This window comes from Protopterus annectens, chromosome 3.part1 (assembly GCF_019279795.1).
Source record: "Protopterus annectens isolate FY-2018-M chromosome 3.part1, PAN1.0, whole genome shotgun sequence".
Taxonomy (NCBI): Eukaryota; Metazoa; Chordata; order Ceratodontiformes; family Protopteridae; genus Protopterus; species Protopterus annectens.
The window spans coordinates 872,806,424-872,820,896 of NC_056732.1; positions in this window are offsets into that span (position 1 = coordinate 872,806,424).

A 14,473-nucleotide genomic window follows, 5' to 3' on the forward strand; every position below is an offset into this window, starting at 1 on the left:
TGTTTTTGTGTTTATTTTTTTATTAGGTTTTCAAAGTTTCAAAACTTTGATCTTATGGTCTTGGCTGTTTGAAGTTAAAAGTTTTGAAACTTCAAGCTTCTAAAGTAGATCCATCTAACAAATAACAGTGCGAACATGTACAAATTAGTCATGACATGGATCACCAACTCAGGTTATGGGTGACATAGGTATGCATACAGACTCATAGCGGTGTGTTTGTGGATGGCAGACCAAAAGTGGTATACCTCTGTGAAACCCATTCCTATCCTGTCCACTAACAAACTAACAAAAGATGAAAACAGGAAACCCGCTCAGGACATAATGCAGAAATGTCAATAGCAAAAGCAACAAGAGAAGAGAAAAATTGTCAACCCTAGGTCTGATTGCCATCTGAATGGCAGTTATATGTACATGGTTAGACTGATGTCAGAAACCCACACATGAAAATGATTATGTGAACAGCTTATTCCAATTTAACCTTTCTGCAGTTCTGTGCAATGCCATAATCTAGGAAGCAGTCGCTGTACCATATAGTCCTATGGCATATACAACCATATGTGATATGAAAACAATGCATGGATATGGATCTACTTTGACTCAACAAAAGTACGATCGACCGAAAGCTACTTACCCAAGCTTAATCCACCGAAAGACCTCTTCAATGAATGAACGGACTGCCAAATTCCTTTCACAGGGAAAAGAACCACATGACCACCACGAAAAACAGATGAACAGAGGAAAAGTAAGGCCACCAAAATGGGGGGCGTCACCCCCCACATCTTCCATGTGGGGGGATTCGACCCCCACCCCCCTTTATATAAATATATCAACTCTGTGATCACACTACATGGAAGAGAGGGCAATGTTCACCATGGTGGTGAATGCATAATATCTGTACAGGCTGCCTTTGGGATTTGAACTCCTTACAGTGGATATTATAGTAATGCAATTCCAAACACAACAGCATTGTGCCACATAAGCCATACATTCTACATCCATTTCACATTAACATGCTACATATAACATATGTGTAGAATAGAAAAATGTGGTGGCTGTAGCTGTAATGTAAGTGTTATTCATGATTAACTTACATCAATGCAATCAATACTGAGCAGTGAATGCCATCAACATTAGCAGTGAGTATCTACAAATTATCAATCAACTTATGGTAACCATCAATATCACCTCCACCTCCAACTACCTACAAGCTAAATATCACAGACTTACTCCCATAAAACTGAATCACCCTGTAGCAAAAAAATTAAAAATCCTACCCATCCTTAATCACAGCCACATACTTGCTCTCAAATATTCCTCCTTACAAGCTGGTGACATCCACCCTAACCCTGGCCCACCTAAACCTAACTTTCCATCTACTACACACTCTCCACCCAACTCCCCTGATACCCTACTTAATTTTCCTAACTCCTTAAAAATTGGACATCTTAACATTCGAAGCTTAAATAACAAAATAACTAATCTCCATACCCTTCTCAGTACTTACTCATTTGATATTTTCTGCCTCACAGAAACTTGGTTAAAACCTATGACCTCTGACAATGAAATTACCCCACCAGGATATAACATACTAAGAAATGACAGATTAAAACGTAAAGGAGGTGGAGTGGCCTTACTCTTTAAAAACAATCTTCTTATATCCTCTATACCCCATAACCCAACCCAAGATAACTCAGCTGAAATCTTGATCTCTAAATTTCAAATCAACTCCAACAAAGCTATATACATATTCTGCATCTACCTACCCCCTGGCCACAACATTACTAATATAGAAGATACCCTGTCCTGGATTTCCTCAACATACCCACAAGAAACTATTATTCTAGGAGACCTCAACACTGACTGGTATAGTATCAACAATAATAATCCCTCTTCTTATATCAACCTACATAACTTTAAACAAACTATTACCTCGACTACTAGAATCAACAAACCCAACAACAAAGAGACCATCCTAGACTGGATTCTAGTCAATAAACAAAGAGAAAACTATCAAGTAGGAACCCTGCCAGATGATATCAGCGACCACTTGCCCACATATATCATCAGGCACAAAAATGACATAAACAAACCTCCCAAGTTTATTACTGCCAGAACTAAGAAACATTTTAATCCTGACTTATTTCAAATGGAACTAAATGCCTGCAACTGGAGTCCAAAATCCTCCCACTAGATGAAGCTGTCAGCTACTTTAACCACAAATTCTTAACAATACTAGATACCCACGCAAAGATCTATTAGGATAAAGTTCAAATCTGCTCCCTGGCTCTCAAAAGACACAAAACAAAAAATACTTATAAGAAACAAATCATGGGCTAAATGGAGAGCAACTAAAGATGTCTCAGAACACCTAAACTTTAGACAACTTCATAATACTACTAAAAAAGCCATTCTCTCTGACAAACAAGCCTATTACAGTAAACTTCAACAATCTCACTCTAAGAATCCACAAAAATTTTGGACTGCCATTAATAACCTTCTACAGCCCGGCCACTCTAGTACCCCTCCACCCCTAGAGTCAGAAAACAAAAACAATCTAGAAATTGCCAATGCCTTCAATACCTATTTTACAGAGACCATTCAAACCCTGGCCTCACAGCTAACTTCTACAGACACTAACCTACCTAATTCCCAGCATGACAATCTTCCTACTTTCAAGATAAAACCCATCTCAATATCCTTTATCCAGAAACTAATTCACAAGCTAAAACCCTGTACACCCTCTGATGACAACCTTCCAGCAGAATACCTGCAACTTGCATCCAGAGCAATTGCTCATATCCTGCTATTCTCATTAACCATCTCTGAAAGCACTATCCCCAATCTTTGGAAAATCTCACACATCATTCCCTTACATAAAGGAGGAAACTCTAATGAGTACTCCAACTATAGGCCCATAGCACTACTCTCACCCCTAGCTAAGATCATGGAGAAATGTATCCATCATCAGCTAATAGACTACCTTAAAATAACATCCTGGCCAGCTGCCAACATGGCTTTAGACCCTTTCACACACACCACTGCCCTTCTATCTTTCACCAATACTATTAACACCAATCGAACAATAACTACCTCTCATCTGCACTCTTCATTGACCTGTCAAAAGCCTTTGATATGGTCAATCACTCCCACTTCCTCTCTGGATTCTAATTCTATCCTTTGGTTCAAGTCTTACCTCAGCAACCGTAAACAAGCTGTTTTGTGGCAAAATCACTTGTCTTCATATCTCCCTGTCTTACTAGGAGTTCCTCAAGGCTCTATTCTAGGACCCCTTCTCTTCTCTCTGTTCATAAATGATCTTCATGTAGCTATTCCTCAATCCACCTGCATACAGTATGCTGATGATTCTACTATCATCTGTTGTGCTAAGTCTCTTCCTGAGCTGAAATCTCTAAGCCAAACTGTCTTCTCCATAGTTGAAACATGGTTCAATAACCGGTGCTTACTCTTGAATGCCAAAACCAAATTACTTCTGATTACTCCCAACAACAAGACCCCTCCCATACAGTTCTCCATACTAGCTAGTAATGGAACCCTTATATCACCTGATCTGACCTGCAAGTTATTAGGAGTTACAATAGACAATAAACTCACTTTTGACAATCATATTAATAACACCATTAAGTCCGTTAACAGAAAATTAGGCTCCTTGTATAGGATAAGACCCTTCCTCACCCCAAAAGCAAGAACTACCGTGGCCCACCCTCTCATTTACTCTCTACCCTCCTCTATGCTTCTCCCATTTACACCAATTTAAAGCAAAACAATCTCAACAAACTTACCAAAGCCTACAACAGTATTGCAAGGTTTGTAACTGGTAAGCCCTATAGAACCCATCACTGCATTAACCTACACCAGCTAGACTGGCTTGAACTGCAAAATGGCTGCTATTCTCACAACTAACAACTGCTCACAACATCTTCTACCTTCCCAACAACACACCTACACTAAACAATCTTATCACACCCTATAACAATCTTCATTCCCTCGCTCCTCTAATAAACTCCTAGCTTATATACCCAAATCTAACAACTTAGCTGGTGACTCCTTGTTCTCCACCACCACAGGTAAGCAATGGAACATGCTGCCACCCAACCTTACCTCTATTTCCTCTTTTACCCTCTTCAAACTTAATCTTAAAAATCACCTAAAACTTCAATGGTTATGCCCTTGCTGCAACCCTGACTAATACTCTACTACTAGCCTGTAACCTATCTTCTCTCTCTTCCTTTACATCATTACTCTGCCAATAAATGTTGTAAATGTTATCTTCCACATTTTTATACCAATGGTTTACTTTAAAATGTTACGTTAATTCCTTCCTAATGTATGTGGCATTGCTTATTATTTGCTTTTTTATATATTATTATTAAGTAAGTGGAGCTTTTCTCCCCGGGCCTCTACTGAAAATGGAAATATCTCCAGCTAGACTAGCCCGGTCAACAAATGTAAAATAAATGTAAAATAAATAAAAAATAAAAATATCCATAAGCAGACCACTCACAGTACATGGTAAGCAGACATGAACACGGATCTTGTTTTATTTAGGCAATAGATATAGTACATGTTTTAATAAGCATCAGTGAATGTACATAACAGTACTACATTAGAACTACATACTACATAGCAACATACGGATAATGTCAGAATCCTAGGTTTCCATACATATACCACAGAGTATATGGAGTCACCAGCAAAATATACAGAAAATCTGTGAGTATATCTTTATATACTGCTCACTTGTGCTGTTTAAATTTGTCTGTAAAACTGCATATGGGAAAGTACTGCTTGCTAATTATGCAGATAGACCCACTTGTATGCATATATGTCAATCTCACACCCCTCTAATTAGTCACATACATTTTTTTCTGTTGTACACAATTTTCAGAAAATGCATCAATCTAAGCATATATGCATCTATTTATAAGGAGTAATGATAACATAGATCTATAAGGAGAGAAACATATCCCAACACAGCAGTGCTAGCAGGAGAAAAATTAACTTAGCAGCTACCTATGAATCAAGTATACTTGAAAGTAAGACCAGCTAGGTGTATACAGCTTGTAAGTGATTAAAATTCAGAATTTTGGAATTCCATTTGTGGACATCCATGTAAGTTCAAAAATATGGCACATTAACCAATAGCTCGGCTTAATGGGAAGATACTTTGTGGAAATACCTAATAGGTATCATTAAATGGGACCATGTGTGGCACATTCCTGTTATCTTACAATGATCTGATAACTTTCCATATGTACCACTTTTAAATTGTGATTTTGATACATTTATACATCAGACCATTGCTACCTGCAATCTTAGTGGGACCTCAGTAAGCAATTTCTTGAATTGTGATATACCAGCATTCTCAATAAAATTATTTTGATGGCTACTTCCAGGAGACTTTAACATGTCCAGGTGCATACTTGTGTATGCTGGAGAACTTTGCAATGATCAATATATATATATATATATATATATATATATATATATATATATATATATATTGTACCATATTGCAAAGCAGCATCAATGACATATAGGAATTTACTGGAGTAGAGTGCAGGTACACCACTGCTATGATGACCTGCAGTGGAGGGATGTAGAGGATCTTCGCTGGAAGGTTGCCAAGGTGCAGAGACAGCCAGTAGATACTTACAGTAATGTCACAATCCTACATATACATAAACACACCAAAGGAATTCAGAGATATAGTTTTGTCCCAGATATCAGATACATGCGTTTTGAAACCATTAAGTAGTTATTCTGATAATTACCTCATCTGGATAGTTGAGAAGATGAGGTGACTGTTCTCCTTACAATTATGGGTTCAATTACCATTGGATTTATTTGTTTAATATTGTTTATCATGTACATACAAACAAACATTTTAGATGTTTCCGTTTTCTTTTCCATATGCCCATGTTGTCCACCTCCCTCCCACCTCTGTAGGTTTGTCATATATATTGCACATATCCATGATATATGTTCATCTTTGTTGGAATTCTCATCCATTTCCATGTACTTTCTTTGTTACAAGGTCAACTTGTGCCAACTCCATGGCCATTGTGAAGATGCAGGACATATGCACATAAGTTGCTGGCTACTACTTGCCATACATCCATGTTATTGTTACACTTGTGTGGTACATAACCAGTGTACATTGTTGAAATTCAAGTGTACAACCTGATACTGGTTATACAGCATTAAACATAAATTTGTGATACCATATTATTATTATGTTATTGGTATGAATATGTGTATTGAAATTGCTTTTTAATAATTAGGCCAATGAAGGTCATACATATATGCCGACACCTGTGTGTTACTTTTGATATTACATACATGTCTGACATATGCATTCCATTAAACATCTGTTTTGTATACCTACTTGTATAGTTAGCAGCATATTGGATGCCTTGCTGCAGTACTGCTTGTTTGACATTGTGCTTAGTTGTTCAGTTTTCACATGTATGGTCAGAGGTTCTGTTCTGTCCTCTCCTGATATTCTGTAACATTCCAGGGGTTGCATTTACTCATCTGTGATATTGCTTGACTTACATTGCTAACAGATTACTTGGATATTGGATTATTTATGCAATATATAGTGCGATCCCTATTTATTACCCTACAACACACAACTGCCATTGGTCATACACATTCAGGTATGACTGCCACACAGTTTGCAACACACCATAATGTAATAGTGTTTAAGTACTTATATATTTCTGTATTTTACCATGGCTAGCATGTGTCCCCACCTTATTTGTCAGCTTTCAATTGTCCATACTGTACAGTGTGCCATGTGTGTAACTTACCTGTGCTTACTGTTTATTTACAACCTTTGTCTGTCATGTGTTATGGTATTTGTTACATGGGTGTACCTGCAGTGCTGGCCTCCTCCTCTTTCCCTGTCTTTACCTTCCCTTTTATTCTTCAAAAAAAGGAGGGTGGTAGTATTTACACACACACACACACACACACACACACACACACACACACACACACACACACACACTCACACAAAAAAAATGTCCCTCAGATTTTCCTGTTTCAACATACCTCTTGTGTGTCCATCTTCACACATATCCCACATCTGCTTTTCTATCTCCTATTTCCTTAGGTGTGTGCTTTACCTCTATTCCCCACACATTTCCTGCACCCATTCTTAGCTACTGTTAGCTGTGGCAGTGTGGCAATGATTTACCTTCACCTTTATTAATTTTTCATTAGAAGTTTTACAGAATCCAATGGAATCCGTAAGCGAAAGCAAGTATATTTTACTAGTAAATAACTTAGGGAGATATCCCATAGCTGGCTCCAAGGTTAGTGGAGACATTGTTGCAGATATGTATTTATGAAGGCTGAGCAGCTCAGAGTGGGATAGTATTTCTCTAACTTTGTTAATGTACATCACTCTTTATGAAACAGGTGTCATGACTTGCAGAGTGACTGATATACAGTGCACTCTTGCTGCTGGGAAACCCTGTTATGTGCCAAGATATTCTAAGTTCACTGTGGCATATTTATATACTACAGACTTATCTGCAACTTTTACACTGATATCAGTCAAATGCACCAAGCTCCACAAATTTTACTGAATCTTGCTCAAAGGTTCCTATCCCCCATCAAGATGGTCACCATCAGGACCAGATGGGGAAATAAACCAGACTATGAAAACATTTGTTTAAACATACAGGGGAGAAAGAGGTAGGGGATGAAAAGTATTCACATCCAATAATGCATAGGTGTAAGAAAGAGAAAGAGCACATGCTTCTCTTCTTTATAAGATGAAGCTGAAAATTCAGAAGAGCAACAAAATTTGAATTTTCAGTTTTCATAGGGAGAATGTGACTAAAAGATGGATGAGTTGGGGAGAATGGGGCATTGTAGTTTTGTTCAGGAAAAGAATCCAGCGATAATATGAAGATATAAAAAGGGAGATGGACATGGCTCAGACAGAAAATTTCAATAAATGGTCTTAGGTGTTACATGGAAGACTGACAACATTTAAGGACTTAACAGCGATGGCAGACATTGCTATAAAGAGATATATGAGATGTGGGAGAACATATTGGGGAGGAGGAGATGGAAAGCTAGTATAAAGTTATAATAGTTTTATGTCAGGGCCAGAAAAAGACAGGCTGTTTAGAATGAAACAATACAACAGAAGAATGAGGTAGTATTCACCACCAAATGGAAAAATGGGGTGGATAGATTAAAAAAAAAAGAGTTCAACATTACCTGAAACGTTTTGGTACAAGTAAGAAGGGTAAATAAGTTCGAATGAAGGGGCTTAGAGAAGTAAGTTACTAGGCAAGTCTGAATTTCAATATGAGGAATATTTTTACTTCTTGATTGGTTTTAGACTAAAACATATTCTGACAATGGTACAGTGGTACAAGGGACTAACTTAAGATAGTTAAGTTATAAAATGAGAAGCAAGGTGGAAAAGAACAACACAAAGCAGTTTAGGTGGACACAATATAGAATAATAAGGAAGGTAAAAAAAATATTTGCTTCAGACTACTGATGAGAAGAGCATACCTGTATAATATAAGCAGTAAAAACCAGGCTCTCTCACCACGAAACAGTTGGAAGCAGCTGGGGTATTCAACAAACAACCCAATGTCACCAAGATAAAAATAAAGTAGATCAGCATCTATTTTCAATACAAACTTGACCGTAGACCAGGATAAATTCAAGAAGAAGAGCATACCTCTCAACCGCACCGATTCCTCAGTATTTACTGTTTTTTATGGAAAAATAATAGGGTGGCACAAATTCCTGAGGGGCCCCTTCGATTTCTGCTTTTTTTCGATTTTTTTTTTTTAGTTGGTTGTCATCACACATTCCAGGGGGACACGTGCAATAATGACATCAGGCAGTCTGCCAGACTGTTAGAGACACTCGGCTCACCTTGGTCGGACTGTTTACTTTGTTTACAGGCAGCAGCGAATGGAGAAGCTGTTTACACAGTTTAGCATAAGTCTTAACTTCTACCAAGCCCAAGACCCAGTGCAGGCTGCAACAGACTCCATTTGGCACAGCATCTGCATGCACTCCTGGATGAGAAGATTTACTCTCCCTTGCAGCTCCAGGTACATTAAAAAAAAAAAAGGTCAGTTCCGCATCTCTCTCTGGCAGTTTAGATGGTAGTGGTACTCCGGTGTCATGTCAGCGTTAAACTTGTGCAATTTATTTATTTTGGAATGCATTTATTTATTCATTTTGGGGCATGCATTTTTCCTGTTGATAACTACTTCATTGTCAGTGATAAACATGTGTGCATGCATTGTACAGCCAGATGTCACCCTGCTCTTCCCGAGAACCTGCGTAATTTAAATACAGCATTTAATGTTATGGGATCATTTTGCTGCTTTAAGGGAATTAATTTGCCACTCATTTTGCTGGTAAATGACCCCATAACTGGTCCAGTGTGCAGGGAATCTGCTGCTTGCTAACCAGTATGTTTTGATGCAAGTAAGGGATTTTGCTGCTTCATTGCTAACAATGAATATGTTTCACTGGGAATTTGAATTACCAATGTATGTGTGTAGGGGAATTTGAAACTGCAGCTTCATTACTGTGTGTGTAGAAGAATTTGAAACTGCATCTTCATTACTTGTGTGTGTGAAACTGCAGCTTCTTTACATGTGTGTGTGTGTGTGTGTGTGTGTGTGTGTGTGTGTGTGTGTGTGCGCGCGCGTGTGTGTGTGTGTGTGTGTGTGTGTGTGTGTGTGTGTGTGTGTGAAACTGCAGCTTTATTACGTGTGTGGGTGTGTGTGTGTGTATGTGTGTGCGCTTGTGTGTGTGTGTGTGTGTGTGTGTGTGTGTGTGTGTGTGTGTGTGTGTGTGTGTGTGAAACTGCAGCTTCATTATGTGTGTGTGTGTGTGAAACTGCAACTGTATTACTCATTTGTGTGTGTGTGTGTGTGTGTGTGTGTGTGTGTGTGTGTGTGTGGTGAAACTGCAGCTGCATTACTTGTGTGTGTGTGTGAAACTGCAGCTTCATTACTCATGTGTGTGTGTGTGTGTGTGTGTGTGTGTGTGTGTGTGTGTGTGTGTGTGTGTGTGTGTGTGTGTGTGTGTGCGTGTGTGAAACTGTGCCTTCATTACGTGTGTTTGTGAAACTGCTGCTTCAATACGTGTGTGTGAAACAGCAGCTTCATTACGTGTGTGTGTGTGCGTGTGTGTGCAAATGCCCCAGTTAGATATACCTACTCAAACCCTGTACCTTAGGTACAAGGAACAACAGCCTGAATTCTTTACCCATACCAACACTTGTGATTCAAGGAGTTGAGTCCATAGCTTTCAACTGGGTGGATGTTTAGCTCATACTTTTGGTCTGTTCCTCTTAAAATGTGTGTTTTTCTGGCAAATCAATGGGAACTGAATTCACTAAACAATGATAGCCATTTAAGTTTCAGTCTTCCTGTCTTTCAGAAAACACATGGTAACACAAAACATTTTATTTTAGCAATTTTCGAAGATTATACAAGCAATGTTTAAAATGTGTTCCTGGTTTTGGACCTTTGCCCCCCCCCCCCCAATACATTTTGTTTTTTTTTTCTGGATTTCTTGTGCTGCAAAGTTGAGAGATATAGTTGAGTGTCAAGTGGCTTTTACAGGGAGCTGAGAGCTTCAGGTGAAGAGAAGTTTTAGTGATGCTTATGGTAAGTCTGTTTGCATTGTTAGTAGCACAACAGGTAGTATACTTGCCTTTTGATGAAGAAGGCTGTGGGTTCTGCTCCCGCAGTATGTAGATGGATTGCTGATACTGTACTGTTGTACTTTAAAGGGGGTGGAGAATGTCATCCTTTGGTAACTCTGAACCTGTTACAGTTTACCACCCATTCCCTATTGCAATATTACTAGCTTATCATTTTTTTTAATGTAACACAGACATTTTATTCTTCAAGGGCAACAGGCACTTTATTTGTTCATAGGTTCATAGGTTCATAGGTAGGTACTAGGCTATCGGCCCTGGGGCCCATACAATCCCAGCCAAAAAGGTACCCTGGCTTTTGCCACCCAAGAAAATTATTTTTCTGTGCCACTGTCAAGCAGAGCCACAGAAGTGATCCCTGGGGTGAATTTCCTATTTCCCATCCAGTCATCAAGATTTTTCTTGAAGAGTGCTAATGAGGAGCTTTGTTTGATATAGATAGGTAGTTTATTTCAGAGTATGGGAAATCTCTGGGACAGGAATCTATCCCTCCAGCATGTTCTGTTTATTGTGGTGACAAGGTTTAGGTCCCTAGAGAGTGTAGCTTGGATGGATTGGGATTTCTTTAAGTGGAGCATGTCCAACAGCTCTGGGTTTGACATAGCTTTGTATGTTAGACAGAGATCACCTCTGAGTAGGCGATATGTGACGGAGTAAAGCTGGAATTTTTTGAGATGGTCGGCATAGGGCATCTGTTTGAGGACAGTAATCCTCTTTGTGAGGTATTTCTGCGGCCTTTCCAGTTGTTGGAGATGTCTTGTGAGGTACATACCAAAAGAGGCATTGTACTCTATAATGGGTCTAATGAGTGATGCGTAGAGGGGAACAATGACCTCTTTTTTTCTGTATGAGAAACCTTTTCTAATGAGGTGTGCCACATAGAAGGATTTCCTGACTACTCTGGCGATGTGATTATCAAAGGACAGACTACTGTACACCTGTGTCCCAAGGTCTCTTATCACACTTTTGGTGTTAAGTATACTACCACCTATGTTGTAGTTCATGGGTACAGAGTTTTTACCAAAGGGGATGACAATGCACTTTTTAGCATTGAGCTTGAGGTCATGGCTTTGACACCAGGCATCTGTCTCAGTGACGCCCTTTTGTAAGATGTCCACATCGTTAGGAGTTTCGATTATGGCTCCTAGTTTGCAGTCATCTGGTAACTTCATTAGCCAAAGACCTTCTGTGTTAGCCTGTACTTCAGAGAAGTAGATACCAAACAGGAGAGGACCCAGGACTGAACCCTGTGGTACTCCACTTGTCACTGGTTTGAAGTCGGATTTGGAGTCAGCTACTTTCACAGTGTGGGTTCTGTCAGTGAGCCAGTTGGCAACCCATCTTGTGACATAGGGATTTATACCTAGTTTAGTGAGTTTATCTATAATTCCAGAGTGGGGGATGGTGTCAAAAGCCTTGGCAAGATCTAGATAGGCTGTGTGAACTACCTTACCCTTGTCTATGGCTTTGGTAACTGCTTCAAAGAAGTCTATCAGGTTTAGGTGACATGATCTGCCTTTTACAAAACCAAACTGGGTGGGATCCAGAGTTTGGAGATTACCAATGTCTTTGTTTATAAGTTCCATGATGATACGTTCCATGGCCTTGCAGACCAGGCTAGTCAGGCTAATGGGGCAGTAGTTCCCAGGGTCCATGGTGGCGCCCCCCTTGTGGAGTGGGATAACCATTGCTGTGCACCATTCAGCAGGCACAAAGCCTCAGGTAAGGCTATGACTGAACATGGTACTTAGGTGGGGTGCCAGTTTGTTCTGCAGTTTGTGTAGAACACAGCCTGGGATGTTGTCTGGTCCCATGGATGCTGTGTTCTTGGCTTTGGAGAGTGTGGTTTTTACCTGTGCAGCCGTGATTACAGGAACTTTGCATTCTTCTGGTATAGAGATGTGCTCTTTAGGGGGTGAGAGGGGGGTAAAGTTAGCATTGAACCTATCTGCCAGGATGTTGGCAATATCAGTTGGGTCTGTATATTTAGTGCCATTGTGCTGTAACTCAGAGCAGATCTGAGTGTTGCCATTCAGATTCTTGACATAGCTATAGAAACCTTTGTGGTTGTCTTTAGAATCAGTGGCAATTTTGTTTTCATAAGTAGCTTTGGAAGATTTTATCAGGGATCGCATCTTCTTACTGAGGCTGATCAGGGAGCTCCTCCACTCGTGGGATTTTACTCTCTTTTGCAAGAGTTTCTTCCTTCTGTTGTATAGTTTGTTCATGGCAGGGGACCAGCAGATTGACTTCCTTTTTTTGGAGGATAGCATCTTGGTTCTGTTTAGGATAGCACGGTCCATGTACTCATGTAAGTGCTTATAAAGTGCAATTGTGCAGGATCCAGTAGTCATAACTGTATTGTCCATCTGCATGGGTGTCATGAAGTTCACCACTTCTCTCTTAAGAAGCATGAAGTTGGCTTTGGAGAAATTTTTTATTATGGTTTCCTTAATGGGGGTGGAGGCAGGATGTGGATATCTAGGGTAATTAGCTTATGGTCGGATCGGACCAATGAGGCATTGACTTCAGGTGTGGAACACCGCTCACTCATATTGGTAATGACTAGATCTAGGATATTGTTGCCCCTGGTGGGGGTGTGGAAAAGTTGATCCAGAGCATTGGAGTTTATAAATTCCAGAAAGCGTTGAGCAAAGGTGTTTGTACATGAGTAGTTTTCCCAGTTAATGGTGGGGTAGTTGAAATCGCCCATTATTAGGGTGTTTGGTTGAACCCTAATATTTTCCAGTACATCAAGAAAAAAGGAGTGGGAATCCTGGGGAATGGTGGGTGATCTGTAGCAAGCTACAATTTGGATTGCAGTTTTGCCCAGAGTTAGTTGCACTTGGATAACCTCAGCTGCATTATGCTGAGCAACTAGCCTGGAGGTGTGGATATCCTTAATGAATATGGATACACCTCCGCCTTTAGTGTTCTGGTCCAGGTTACATGGCCGAAAAGTGTGGTATGAGTTATAGCCTGGTAGTACAGGGGTGGTCTCTGGAGCCTTGAACCAGGTCTCAGTCACTGCACAGATATCGATGTTCTTCATTTTAAGGAGTGCCTCGAGTGAGTGCATTTTGAGATTTAGACTTCTGGCATTGAGTAGCATCACCCTCAGTTTTTGCTTACCTGTTCCTGTTATGGTGGTGAATTTGTCATTTGAACCTTGCCTAAAAAAGGCACTATAGGGGTGGCAAGAAACTTAGCCAGTATCCGTAAACCCAGGGGTGACAGGTGCAAGCCATCTCTGTCAAAGCATCGTGGTCTGTCAACCAAGTCATCCCAGGCAGACCGATACTGGATCCCTTTAGAATGGCACCAGAAGCTTAGCCAATTGTTGAAGTCAATCATTTTGTCCTTGTACTGCGGCATCATTCTGGCTGATGGCAGAATGCTCCTCAGGGCTAGGGTTATATCTGCCTGGGCTACAAGATCGGAGAGCTCTTCCACATCTCTTTTCATGTAGTCCAGGGAGGTACATCTCAGGTCGTTCACACCAACATGGACAATGACAGAGTCATATTTGTACTTGTTGTGGAGTGACCTGAGTGCGTGGGTTATGTGGCGGATCCTGGCACCCGACAGGCAGCTGACAGTAACCTTCTCTTTGTTTAGCCTGGTGAGTGGGACATCAGTGTGCCTGACTATAGAGTCACCTATGACTAGTGTGTTGGGTACGTTGTTTTGCCTTATTGGCTGTGGTTGAGTGGCACACTGAGTCTGCGG